Source organism: Oncorhynchus tshawytscha, unplaced genomic scaffold (genome assembly GCF_018296145.1).
Source record: "Oncorhynchus tshawytscha isolate Ot180627B unplaced genomic scaffold, Otsh_v2.0 Un_contig_2847_pilon_pilon, whole genome shotgun sequence".
Taxonomy (NCBI): domain Eukaryota; kingdom Metazoa; phylum Chordata; class Actinopteri; order Salmoniformes; family Salmonidae; genus Oncorhynchus; species Oncorhynchus tshawytscha.
In genome coordinates, this window is record NW_024609148.1 from 23,838 (window position 1) to 36,679 (window position 12,842).

Genomic DNA, 12,842 nt, shown 5'->3' on the forward strand with positions numbered 1-12,842 from the left:
ACAGCCTACAATGCATTGTACTACAGTATCCATTCTCAGACTTTCTCCTTCCCACCTTCAACAACCTGTTTGCACTCTGAACTGGCTTATATTGGTTGTCACACCATTTGAAACAGGTCGAATCAATTTTGAGTGGTTGTGTTCAATCAATGACATGTCTTCTCTATTTGTATTTGATTGTTGCCACTTGTGTTTACCAGTATGGATGACATGTGCATTAGAGTGCAGAATGTGTTTTGAGAATGAGAATGTGTTTAGAGTTTTGCTGAAAGGTCTAAGTGAGATCTGCAAATTGTGTTTTACCATGTGAAATGGTTTAAGGTATTGACAACAGACTGCATAATTAGCTAAATGAGTCCAGGCAACTGAGAACTTTGTTCAGCCAATGGGATTTAGTGTTTTAGCAATTGAGAAAAACTGTAATACCAGCAGAGTGTGGGACCTATACCATCCATCAATACCAGCAGAGTGAGACCTATACCATCCATCAATACCAGCAGAGTGAGACCTATACCATCCATCAATACCAGTAGAGCGAGACCTATACCATCCATCAATACCAGCAGAGTGAGACCTATACCATCCATCAATACCAGCAGAGTGAGACCTATACCATCCATCAACACCAGCAGAGTGAGACCTATACCATCCATCAATACCAGCAGAGTGAGACCTATACCATCCATCAATACCAGCAGAGTGAGACCTATACCATCCATCAATACCAGCAGAGTGAGACCTATACCATCCATCAATACCAGCAGAGAGTGAGACCTATACCATCCATCAATACCAGCAGAGTGTGAGACCTATACCATCCATCAATACCAGCAGAGTGTGAGACCTATACCATCCATCAATACCAGCAGAGTGAGACCTATACCATCCATCAATACCAGCAGAGTGAGACCTATACCATCCATCAATACCAGTAGAGTGAGACCAATACCATCCATCAATACCAGCAGAGAGTGAGACCTATACCATCCATCAATACCAGCAGAGTGAGACCTATACCATCCATCAATACCAGCAGAGTGTGAGACCTATACCATCCATCAATACCAGCAGAGTGTGAGACCTATACCAGCCATCAATACCAGTATAGTGTGAGAGCTATACCATCCATCAATACCAGCAGAGTGAGACCTATACCATCCATCAATACCAGCAGAGTGTGAGACCTGTACCAGCCATCAATACCAGCAGAGTGAGACCTATACCATCCATCAATACCAGCAGAGTGAGACCTATACCACCCATCAATACCAGCAGAGTGTGAGACCTATACCAGCCATCAATACCAGCAGAGTGAGACCTATACCGTCCATCAATACCAGCAGAGTGAGACCTATACCATCCATCAATACCAGCAGAGTGAGACCTATACCATCCATCAATACCAGCAGAGTGAGACCTATACCATCCATCAATACCAGCAGAGTGAGACCTATACCATCCATCAATACCAGCAGAGAGTGAGACCTATACCATCCATCAATACCAGCAGAGTGTGAGACCTATACCATCCATCAATACCAGCAGAGTGAGACCTATACCATCCATCAATACCAGCAGAGTGAGACCTATACCACCCATCAATACCAGCAGAGTAAGACCTATACCATCCATCAATACCAGCAGAGTGAGACCTATACCATCCATCAATACCAGCAGAGTGAGACCTATACCATCCATCAATACCAGCAGAGTGTGAGACCTATACCATCCATCAATACCAGCAGAGTGAGACCTATACCACCCATCAATACCAGCAGAGTGTGAGACCTATACCATCCATCAATACCAGCAGAGTGTGAGATCTATACCAGCCATCAATACCAGTATAGTGTGAGAGCTATACCATCCATCAATACCAGCAGAGTGAGACCTATACCATCCATCAATACCAGCAGAGTGAGACCTATACCAGCCATCAATACCAGCAGAGTGAGACCTATACCATCCATCAATACCAGCAGAGTGAGACCTATACCACCCATCAATACCAGCAGAGTGTGAGACCTATACCAGCCATCAATACCAGCAGAGTGAGACCTATACCAGCAGAGTGTGAGACCTATACGATCCTGCAAATTGTGAGACCTATACCAGCAGAGTGAGACCTATACTAGCAGAGTGAGACCTATACCAGCAGAGTGTGAGACCTATACCAGCAGAGTGTGAGACCTATACGATCCTGCAAATTGTGAGACCTATACCAGCAGAGTGAGACCTATACTAGCAGAGTGAGACCTATACCAGCAGAGTGAGACCTATACCAGCAGAGTGTGAGACCTATACCAGCAGAGTGTGAGACCTATACTAGCAGAGTGAGACCTATACCAGCAGTGTGAGACCTATACTAGCAGAGTGAGACCTATACCAGCAGAGAGTGAGACCTATACCAGCAGAGTGTGAGACCTATACCATCCTGCAAAGTGTGAGACCTATACCAGCAGAGAGTGAGACCTATACCAGCAGAGTGTGAGACCTATACCAGCAGAGTGTGAGACCTATACCAGCAGAGTGAGACCTATACCAGCAGAGTGAGACCTATACCAGCAGAGTGAGACCTATACCAGCAGAGTGTGAGACCTATACCAGCAGAGTGTGAGACCTATACCAGCAGAGTGAGACCTATACCAGCAGAGTGAGACCTATACCAGCAGAGTGAGACCTATACCAGCAGAGTGAGACCTATACCAGCAGAGAGTGAGACCTATACCAGCAGAGTGTGAGACCTATACCAGCAGAGTGTGAGACCTATACCAGCAGAGTGAGACCTATACCAGCAGAGTGAGACCTATACCAGCAGAGTGAGACCTATACCAGCCATTACAGTTTTTCTCATTGTTCCATTTCCTGAAAACATTAAACACAAAACCTCATCTTCAAGCACTATTTACATAACCTCTGACTCCTCTCGCAAAATGAAACAATTCGCTTCAAAACAGTTTTACCTGTTGTTCCAAATCAAACACGGCTCTCAAATCATAAACAAAGTGCTCAAAATGATATACACTCTCAAGCAGTCAGTGAACAATACACCCCGAAAAATAGAAAACACATTGTTCAAAACATACAATTCTCAGGGAGATTTTTAATCTAAAAAAAAATGTTCATATTTTTCCGTCATTGTCTTTTGATGAATGAAAACATGTTCTATCATAGTAGCTCAAAAATGGATCTGAAATTACTACTCTGCTTTGCTCTTTGCAATTTTGTTTTTTGTTCTTCCTCCTCCTTGTACCCCTATGTTTACAGTACTGTACCCTGCATCTCACAAACTTGTCCTTTGTCTCTGTGATACTGTAATTCTTGTTCTTTGTTGATATGAACCTGCAACCAGTCAAAATCTATTGAGCAGTCAGTACTGTTAATAAATGGGAAAGCACAATGATCAGGGTTATACAATTCATCCATTGTACAGTATACAGCCTACAATGCATTGTACTACAGTATCCATTCTCAGACTTTCTCCTTCCCACCTTCAACAACCTGTTTGCACTCTGAACTGGCTTATATTGGTTGTCGCACCATTTGACAGGTTGAATCAATTTTGAGTGGTTGTGTTCAATCAATTATATGTCTTCTCTATTTGTATTTGATTGTTGCCACTTGTGTTTACCAGTATGGATGACATGTGCATTAGAGTGCAGAATGTGTTTTGAGAATTAGAATGTGTTTAGAGTTTTGCTGAAAAGTCTAAGTGATATCTGCAAATTGTGTTTTACCATGTGAAATGGTTTAAGGTATTGACAACAGACTGCATAATTAGCTAAATGAGTCCAGGCAACTGAGAACGTTGTTCAGCCAATGGGTTTTAGTGTTTTAGCAATTTAGAAAAACTGTAATACCAGCAGAGTGTGAGACCTATACCATCCATCAATACCAGCAGAGTGAGACCTATACCATCCATCAATACCAGCAGAGTGAGACCTATACCATCCATCAATACCAGTAGAGCGAGACCTATACCATCCATCAATACCAGCAGAGTGAGACCTATACCATCCATCAATACCAGCAGAGTGAGACCTATATACCATCCATCAATACCAGCAGAGTGAGACCTATACCATCCATCAATACCAGCAGAGTGAGACCTATACCATCCATCAATACCAGCAGAGTGAGACCTATACCATCCATCAATACCAGCAGAGTGAGACCTATACCATCCATCAATACCAGCAGAGTGAGACCTATACCATCCATCAATACCAGCAGAGTGAGACCTATACCATCCATCAATACCAGCAGAGTGTGAGACCTATACCATCCATCAATACCAGCAGAGTGTGAGACCTATACCATCCATCAATACCAGCAGAGTGAGACCTATACCATCCATCAATACCAGCAGAGTGAGACCTATACCATCCATCAATACCAGCAGAGTGAGACCTATACCATCCATCAATACCAGCAGAGTGTGAGACCTATACCATCCATCAATACCAGCAGAGTGAGACCTATACCACCCATCAATACCAGCAGAGTGTGAGACATAAACCATTCATCAATACCAGTAGAGTTTGAGACCTATACCATCCATCAATACCAGTAGAGTTTGAGACCTATACCATCCATCAATACCAGCAGAGTGAGACCTAAACCATTCATCAATACCAGTAGAGTTTGAGACCTATACCATCCATCAATACCAGTAGAGTTTGAGACCTATACCATCCATCAATACCAGTAGAGTTTGAGACCTATACCACCCATCAATACCAGTGGAGTGTGAGACCTATACCAGCCATCAATACCAGCAGAGTGAGACCTATACCATCCATCAATACCAGCAGAGTGAGACCTATACCATCCATCAATACCAGCAGAGTGAGACCTATACCATCCATCAATACCAGCAGAGTGAGACCTATACCATCCATCAATACCAGCAGAGTGAGACCTATACCATCCATCAATACCAGCAGAGAGTGAGACCTATACCATCCATCAATACCAGCAGAGTGAGAGACCTATACCATCCATCAATACCAGCAGAGTGAGACCTATACCATCCATCAATACCAGCAGAGTGAGACCTATACCACCCATCAATACCAGCAGAGTAAGACCTATACCATCCATCAATACCAGCAGAGTGAGACCTATACCATCCATCAATACCAGCAGAGTGAGACCTATACCATCCATCAATACCAGCAGAGTGTGAGACCTATACCATCCATCAATACCAGCAGAGTGAGACCTATACCACCCATCAATACCAGCAGAGTGTGAGACCTATACCATCCATCAATACCAGCAGAGTGTGAGATCTATACCAGCCATCAATACCAGTATAGTGTGAGAGCTATACCATCCATCAATACCAGCAGAGTGAGACCTATACCATCCATCAATACCAGCAGAGTGAGACCTATACCAGCCATCAATACCAGCAGAGTGAGACCTATACCATCCATCAATACCAGCAGAGTGAGACCTATACCACCCATCAATACCAGCAGAGTGTGAGACCTATACCAGCCATCAATACCAGCAGAGTGAGACCTATACCAGCAGAGTGTGAGACCTATACGATCCTGCAAATTGTGAGACCTATACCAGCAGAGTGAGACCTATACTAGCAGAGTGAGACCTATACCAGCAGAGTGTGAGACCTATACCAGCAGAGTGTGAGACCTATACGATCCTGCAAATTGTGAGACCTATACCAGCAGAGTGAGACCTATACTAGCAGAGTGAGACCTATACCAGCAGAGTGAGACCTATACCAGCAGAGTGTGAGACCTATACCAGCAGAGTGTGAGACCTATACTAGCAGAGTGAGACCTATACCAGCAGTGTGAGACCTATACTAGCAGAGTGAGACCTATACCAGCAGAGAGTGAGACCTATACCAGCAGAGTGTGAGACCTATACCATCCTGCAAAGTGTGAGACCTATACCAGCAGAGAGTGAGACCTATACCAGCAGAGTGTGAGACCTATACCAGCAGAGTGTGAGACCTATACCAGCAGAGTGAGACCTATACCAGCAGAGTGAGACCTATACCAGCAGAGTGAGACCTATACCAGCAGAGTGTGAGACCTATACCAGCAGAGTGTGAGACCTATACCAGCAGAGTGAGACCTATACCAGCAGAGTGAGACCTATACCAGCAGAGTGAGACCTATACCAGCAGAGTGAGACCTATACCAGCAGAGAGTGAGACCTATACCAGCAGAATGTGAGACCTATACCAGCAGAGTGTGAGACCTATACCAGCAGAGTGAGACCTATACCAGCAGAGTGTGAGACCTATACCAGCAGAGTGTGAGACCTATACCAGCCATTACAGTTTTTCTCATTGTTCCATTTCCTGAAAACATTAAACACAAAACCTCATCTTCAAGCACTATTTACATAACCTCTGACTCCTCTCGCAAAATGAAACAATTCGCCTCAAAACAGTTTTACCTGTTGTTCCAAATCAAACACGGCTCTCAAATCATAAACAAAGTGCTCAAAATGATATACACTCTCAAGCAGTCAGTGAACAATACACCCCGAAAAATAGAAAACACATTGTTCAAAACATACAATTCTCAGGGAGATTTTTAATCTAAAAAAAAAAAAAATGTTCATATTTTTCCGTCATTGTCTTTTGATGAATGAAAACATGTTCTATCATAGTAGCTCAAAAATGGATCTGAAATTACTACTCTGCTTTGCTCTTTGCAATTTTGTTTTTTGTTCTTCCTCCTCCTTGTACCCCTATGTTTACAGTACTGTACCCTGCATCTCACAAACTTGTCCTTTGTCTCTGTGATACTGTAATTCTTGTTCTTTGTTCATATGAACCTGCAACCAGTCAAAATCTATTGAGCAGTCAGTACTGTTAATAAATGGGAAAGCACAATGATCAGGGTTATACAATTCATCCATTGTACAGTATACAGCCTACAATGCACTGTACTACAGTATCCATTCTCAGACTTTCTCCTTCCCACCTTCAACAACCTGTTTGCACTCTGAACTGGCTTATATTGGTTGTCGCACCATTTGAAACAGGTTGAATCAATTTTGAGTGGTGTGTTCAATCAATGACATGTCTTCTCTATTTGTATTTGATTGTTGCCACTTGTGTTTACCAGTATGGATGACATGTGCATTAGAGTGCAGAATGTGTTTTGAGAATGAGAATGTGTTCTAAGAGTTTTGCTGAAAAGTCTAAGTGAGATCTGCAAATTGTGTTTTACCATGTGAAATGGTTTAAGGTATTGACAACAGACTGCATAATTAGCTAAATGAGTCCAGGCAACTGAGAACTTTGTTCAGCCAATGGGTTTTAGTGTTTTAGCAATTGAGAAAAACTGTAATACCAGCAGAGTGTGAGACCTATACCATCCATCAATACCAGCAGAGTGAGACCTATACCATCCATCAATACCAGCAGAGTGAGACCTATACCATCCATCAATACCAGCAGAGTGAGACCTATACCATCCATCAATACCAGCAGAGTGAGACCTATACCAGCCATCAATACCAGCAGAGTGAGACCTATACCATCCATCAATACCAGCAGAGTGAGACCTATACCATCCATCAATACCAGCAGAGTGAGACCTATACCATCCATCAATACCAGCAGAGTGAGACCTATACCAGCCATCAATACCAGCAGAGTGAGACCTATACCAGCCATCAATACCAGCAGAGTGAGACCTATACCATCCATCAATACCATCAGAGTGAGACCTATACCATCCATCAATACCAGTAGAGTGAGACCTATACCATCCATCAATACCATCAGAGTGAAACCTATACCAGCAGAGTGAGACCTATACCATCCATCAATACCAGCAGAGTGAGACCTATACCATCCATCAATACCAGCAGAGTGAGACCTATACCATCCATCAATACCAGCAGAGTGAGACCTATACCATCCATCAATACCAGCAGAGTGAGACCTATACCATCCATCAATACCAGCAGAGTGAGACCTATACCATCCATCAATACCAGCAGAGTGAGACCTATACCAGCGGTCAATACCAGCAGAGTGAGACCTATACCAACCATCAATACCAGCAGAGTGAGACCTATACCATCGGTCAATACCAGCAAGAGGGTGAAAATACATCACAGCAAAGCTATGTTTTCTAAAACTTCAGGAATATATATTTTTGTGAAAATGAATTTTTTTTATTTTTATATATGTACGTAGAATGTGTCCTTTGAGATCAGCATGAAACTGTCGTCATTTGGTTTCACCAGATCATCATTCAATGGGCTCATTCTTTCTCTCTTCAAGGCGTTTGTTTCTTTTTAAACGTTTCTACTTTTAGCTTTGTTGTTGTTTCTTTTATAATGTTAAAAAAAATGAACATTTGAAAATGTCTGCAACAATTTTATTGTTTTGTAAAGTGAGCTAATGTTATTGTCTGATTTATAATTTAGATTGAGATCATGATAATGTCTGATTCATAATTTAAATTGAGATCATGATAATGTCTGATTTATAGTTGGTGAATATACCGGTAATGAATATCTTTTGGAATAAAATTATGTTTTTTAGAGATTATAATGTTCTGTGGTATAATTAACCTGATTTCACTATGTAACTCTGTTGATAATGTGGTATAATTAACCTGATTTCACGATGTAAATCTATTGATAATGTGGTATAATTAACCTGATTTCACTATGTAACTCTGTTGATAATGTGGTATAATTAACCTGATTTCAGTATGTAACTCTGTTGATAATGTGGTATAATGAACCTGATTTCACTATGTAACTCTATTGGGAATGTGGTTGAATGCTTTACTGAGCTACTTTTAGTCAACTTTAACAGAAGGCAAGGTGTTTGTAACTATGGAAACTGCTGTGATTCTGTTCAGCAGATGTCTTCCTCTAAAGCCACACCCTTTAGTATCTAACTAAGCCACACCCCCTTCGCATTTAAGCCACTCCCTCTTAGCCTATAAACCACACCCTTGTCTAGTCTAAGACAACCCTCTTAGTATATGAGCCTCTCATACTAAGACTATAAGTCACACCCTTGTCTAGTCTTAGACAACCCTCTTAGTATATGAGCCTCTCATAGTAAGACTATAAACCACACCCTTGTCTAGTCTAAGCCAACCCTCTTAGTATATGAGCCCCTCCTACTAACCTATAAACCACACCCTTATCTAGTCTAAGCCAACCCTCTTAGTATATGAGCCCCTCCTACTAACCTATAAACCACACATACTAAGACTATAAGACGCACCCTTGTCTATTCTAAGACAACCCTCTTAGTATATGAGCCTCTCCTACTAACCTATAAACCACACCTACTAAGACTATAAGCCACACCCTCAAACAGAAACCTATCTGAAAGGTTGCAGGAGCCTTTTCAAACAGAATGACCTGACCTTAACATGGAGGAGACTGTAGTTAACATGGAGGAGACTGTAGTTAACATGGAGGAGACTGTAGTTAACATGGAGGAGACTGTAGTTAACATGGAGGAGACTGTAGTTAACATGGAGGAGACTGTAGTTAACATGGAGGAGACTGTAGTTAACATGGAGGAGACTGTAGTTAACATGGAGGAGACTGTAGTTAACATGGAGGAGACTGTAGTTAACATGGAGGAGACTGTAGTTAACATGGAGGAGACTGTAGTTAACATGGAGGAGACTGTAGTTAACATGGAGGAGACTGTAGTTAACATGGAGGAGACTGTAGTTAACATGGAGGAGACTGTAGTTAACATGGAGGAGACTGTAGTTAACATGGAGGAGACTGTAGTTAACATGGAGGAGACTGTAGTTAACATGGAGGAGACTGTAGTTAACATGGAGGAGACTGTAGTTAACATGGAGGAGACTGTAGTTAACATGGAGGAGACTGTAGTTAACATGGAGGAGACTGTAGTTAACATGGAGGAGACTGTAGTTAACATGGAGGAGACTGTAGTTAACATGGAGGAGACTGTAGTTACCATGGAGGAGACTGTAGTTAACATGGAGGAGACTGTAGTTAACATGGAGGAGACTGTAGTTAACATGGAGGAGACTGTAGTTAACATGGAGGAGACTGTAGTTAACATGGAGGAGACTGTAGTTAACATGGAGGAGACTGTAGTTAACATGGAGGAGACTGTAGTTAACATGGAGGAGACTGTAGTTAACATGGAGGAGACTGTAGTTAACATGGAGGAGACTGTAGTTAACATGGAGGAGACTGTAGTTAACATGGAGGAGACTGTAGTAACATGGAGGAGACTGTAGTTAACATGGAGGAGAATGTAGTTAACATGGAGGAGACTGTAGTTAACATGGAGGAGACTGTAGTTAACATGGAGGAGACTGTAGTTAACATGGAGGAGACTGTAGTTAACATGGAGGAGACTGTAGTTAACATGGAGGAGACTGTAGTTAACATGGAGGAGACTGTAGTTAACATGGAGGAGACTGTAGTTAACATGGAGGAGACCATAGTTAACATGGAGGAGACTGTAGTTAACATGGAGGAGAATGTAGTTAACATGGAGGAGACTGTAGTTAACAAGGAGGAGACTGTAGTTAACATGGAGGAGACTGTAGTCAACATGGAGGAGAATGTAGTCAACATGGAGGAGAATGTAGGGCATCATTTCAAACAGAATGGACTGACCTTGACATTGAGGAACTGTAGGGCATTATTTCCCAAACTTGGTCCTGGGGACCCCAAGAAGTGCCCGTGCCACCTACTTAGCCTATAAAATGTGTGTTCGAACAGCCATCAAAACCTTAACCGAAATTTAAAATGCAACTTACATGTTTTTGGGTCATAATTAATTAATGTAATTAATAATCAGGTAGAACAGAGAACCAGCAGGATAAGAACCTCGTAGGGTCAGAGTTCAATACCCCTGACATAGAGGGAGAGAATTAAATAATGAAATAAAATCTAATGAAACTGAATCAATATTTATTGAGGATTACTTTTAAAACACATCAATAAACTGCAATACAATGATAAACCAACAATGAAACTTCCAAACTGAAACTATATCAAAAGATATTTAAATATATTCCCTGAGCTTAAAAACAACATTTTAAAATAACTATTGTGATTATTATTAAAAGGTAAATATAGGTCTCACTCTCTGCTGGTATTGATGGATGGTATAGGTCTCACTCTGCTGGTATTGATGGCTGCTATACAGTGGGGCAAAAAAAGTATTTAGTCTGCCACCAATTGTGCAAGTTCTCCCACTTAAAAAGATGAGAGAGGCCTGTAATTTTCATCATAGGTACACTTCAACTATGACAGACAAAATGAGAAAAAAAATCGAGAAAATCACATTGTAGGAATTTTAATGAATTTATTTGCACATTTTGGTGGAAAATAAGTACTTAGTCAATAACAAAAGTTTATCTCAATACTTTGTTATATACCCTTTGTTGGCAATGACAGAGGTCAAACGTTTTCTGTAAGTCTTTACAAGGTTTTCACACACTGTTGCTGGTATTTTGGCCCATTCCTCCATGCAGATCTCCTCTAGAGCAGTGATGTTTTGGGGCTGTTGCTGGGCAACACGGACTTTCTCCCTCCAAAGATTTTCCATAGGGTTGAGATCTGGAGACTGGCTAGGCCACTCCAGGACCTTGAAATGCTTCTTACGAAGCAACTCCTTCGTTGCCCGGGCGGTGTGTTTGGGATCATTGTCATGCTGAAAGATCCAGCCACGTTTCATCTTCAATGCCCTTGCTGATGGAAGGAGGTTTTCACTGAAAATCTCACGATACATGGCCCCATTCATTCTTTCCTTTACACAGATCAGTCGTCCTGGTCCCTTTGCAGAAAAACAGCCCCAAAGCATGATGTTTCCACCCCCATGCTTCACTGTAGATATGGTGTTCTTTGGATGCAACTCAGCATTCTTTGTCTTCCAAACACGACGAGTTGAGTTCATACCAAAAAGTTATATTTTGGTTTCATCTGACCATATGACATTCTCCCAATCTTCTTCTGGATCATCCAAATGCTCTCTAGCAAACTTCAGACGGGCCTGGACATGTACTGGCTTAAGCAGGGGGCTGGTATAGGTCTCACTCTGCTGGTATTGATGGATGGTATAGGTCTCACTCTGATGGTATTGATGGACTGTATAGGTCTCACACTGCTGGTATTGATGGCTGGTATAAATCAATCCCAAAACAACAGCAAAGGACCTTGTGACGATGCTGGAGGAAACAGGTACAAAAGTATCTATATCCACAGTAAAACAAGTCCTTTACCGACATAACCTGAATGGCCGCTCAGCAAGGAAGAAGCCACGGCTCCAAAACCACCATAAAAAAGCCAGACTATGGTTTGAAACTGCACATGGGGACAAAGATCGTACTTTTTGGAGAAATGTCCTCTGGTCTGATGAGACAAAAGTAGAACTGCTTGGCCATAATGACCATCATTATGTTTGGAGGAAAAAAGGGGGGGGCTTGCAAGCCAAAGAAAACCATCCCAACCGTGAAGCAGGGGGTGGCAGCATCATGTTGTGGAGGTGCTTTGCTGCAGGAGTGTCACGAATTCCGCCAAAGATGGTGCCTCTCCCTGTTCGGGCGGCACTCGGTGGTCATCGTCGCCGGCCTACTAGCTGCCACAGATCCCCTTTCTGTTTCATTTAGTGTTGTCTGATTAGTTGCACCTGTTTCTTGTTTAGGTTTTGGTTTTGTGCTATTTAAACCCGGTAGGCCCGCCGGCTTTTGTGCGGGCTTGTTTTCTGTTATTTGATGTGTGTGATTTCTGTGGATGTTATATTTTCCCGAACCGTTTCGTCCTGTTTTGGACTGGGTCTTTTAGCGCCCGTGTGTGTGGCGTTGACCGACACTGTT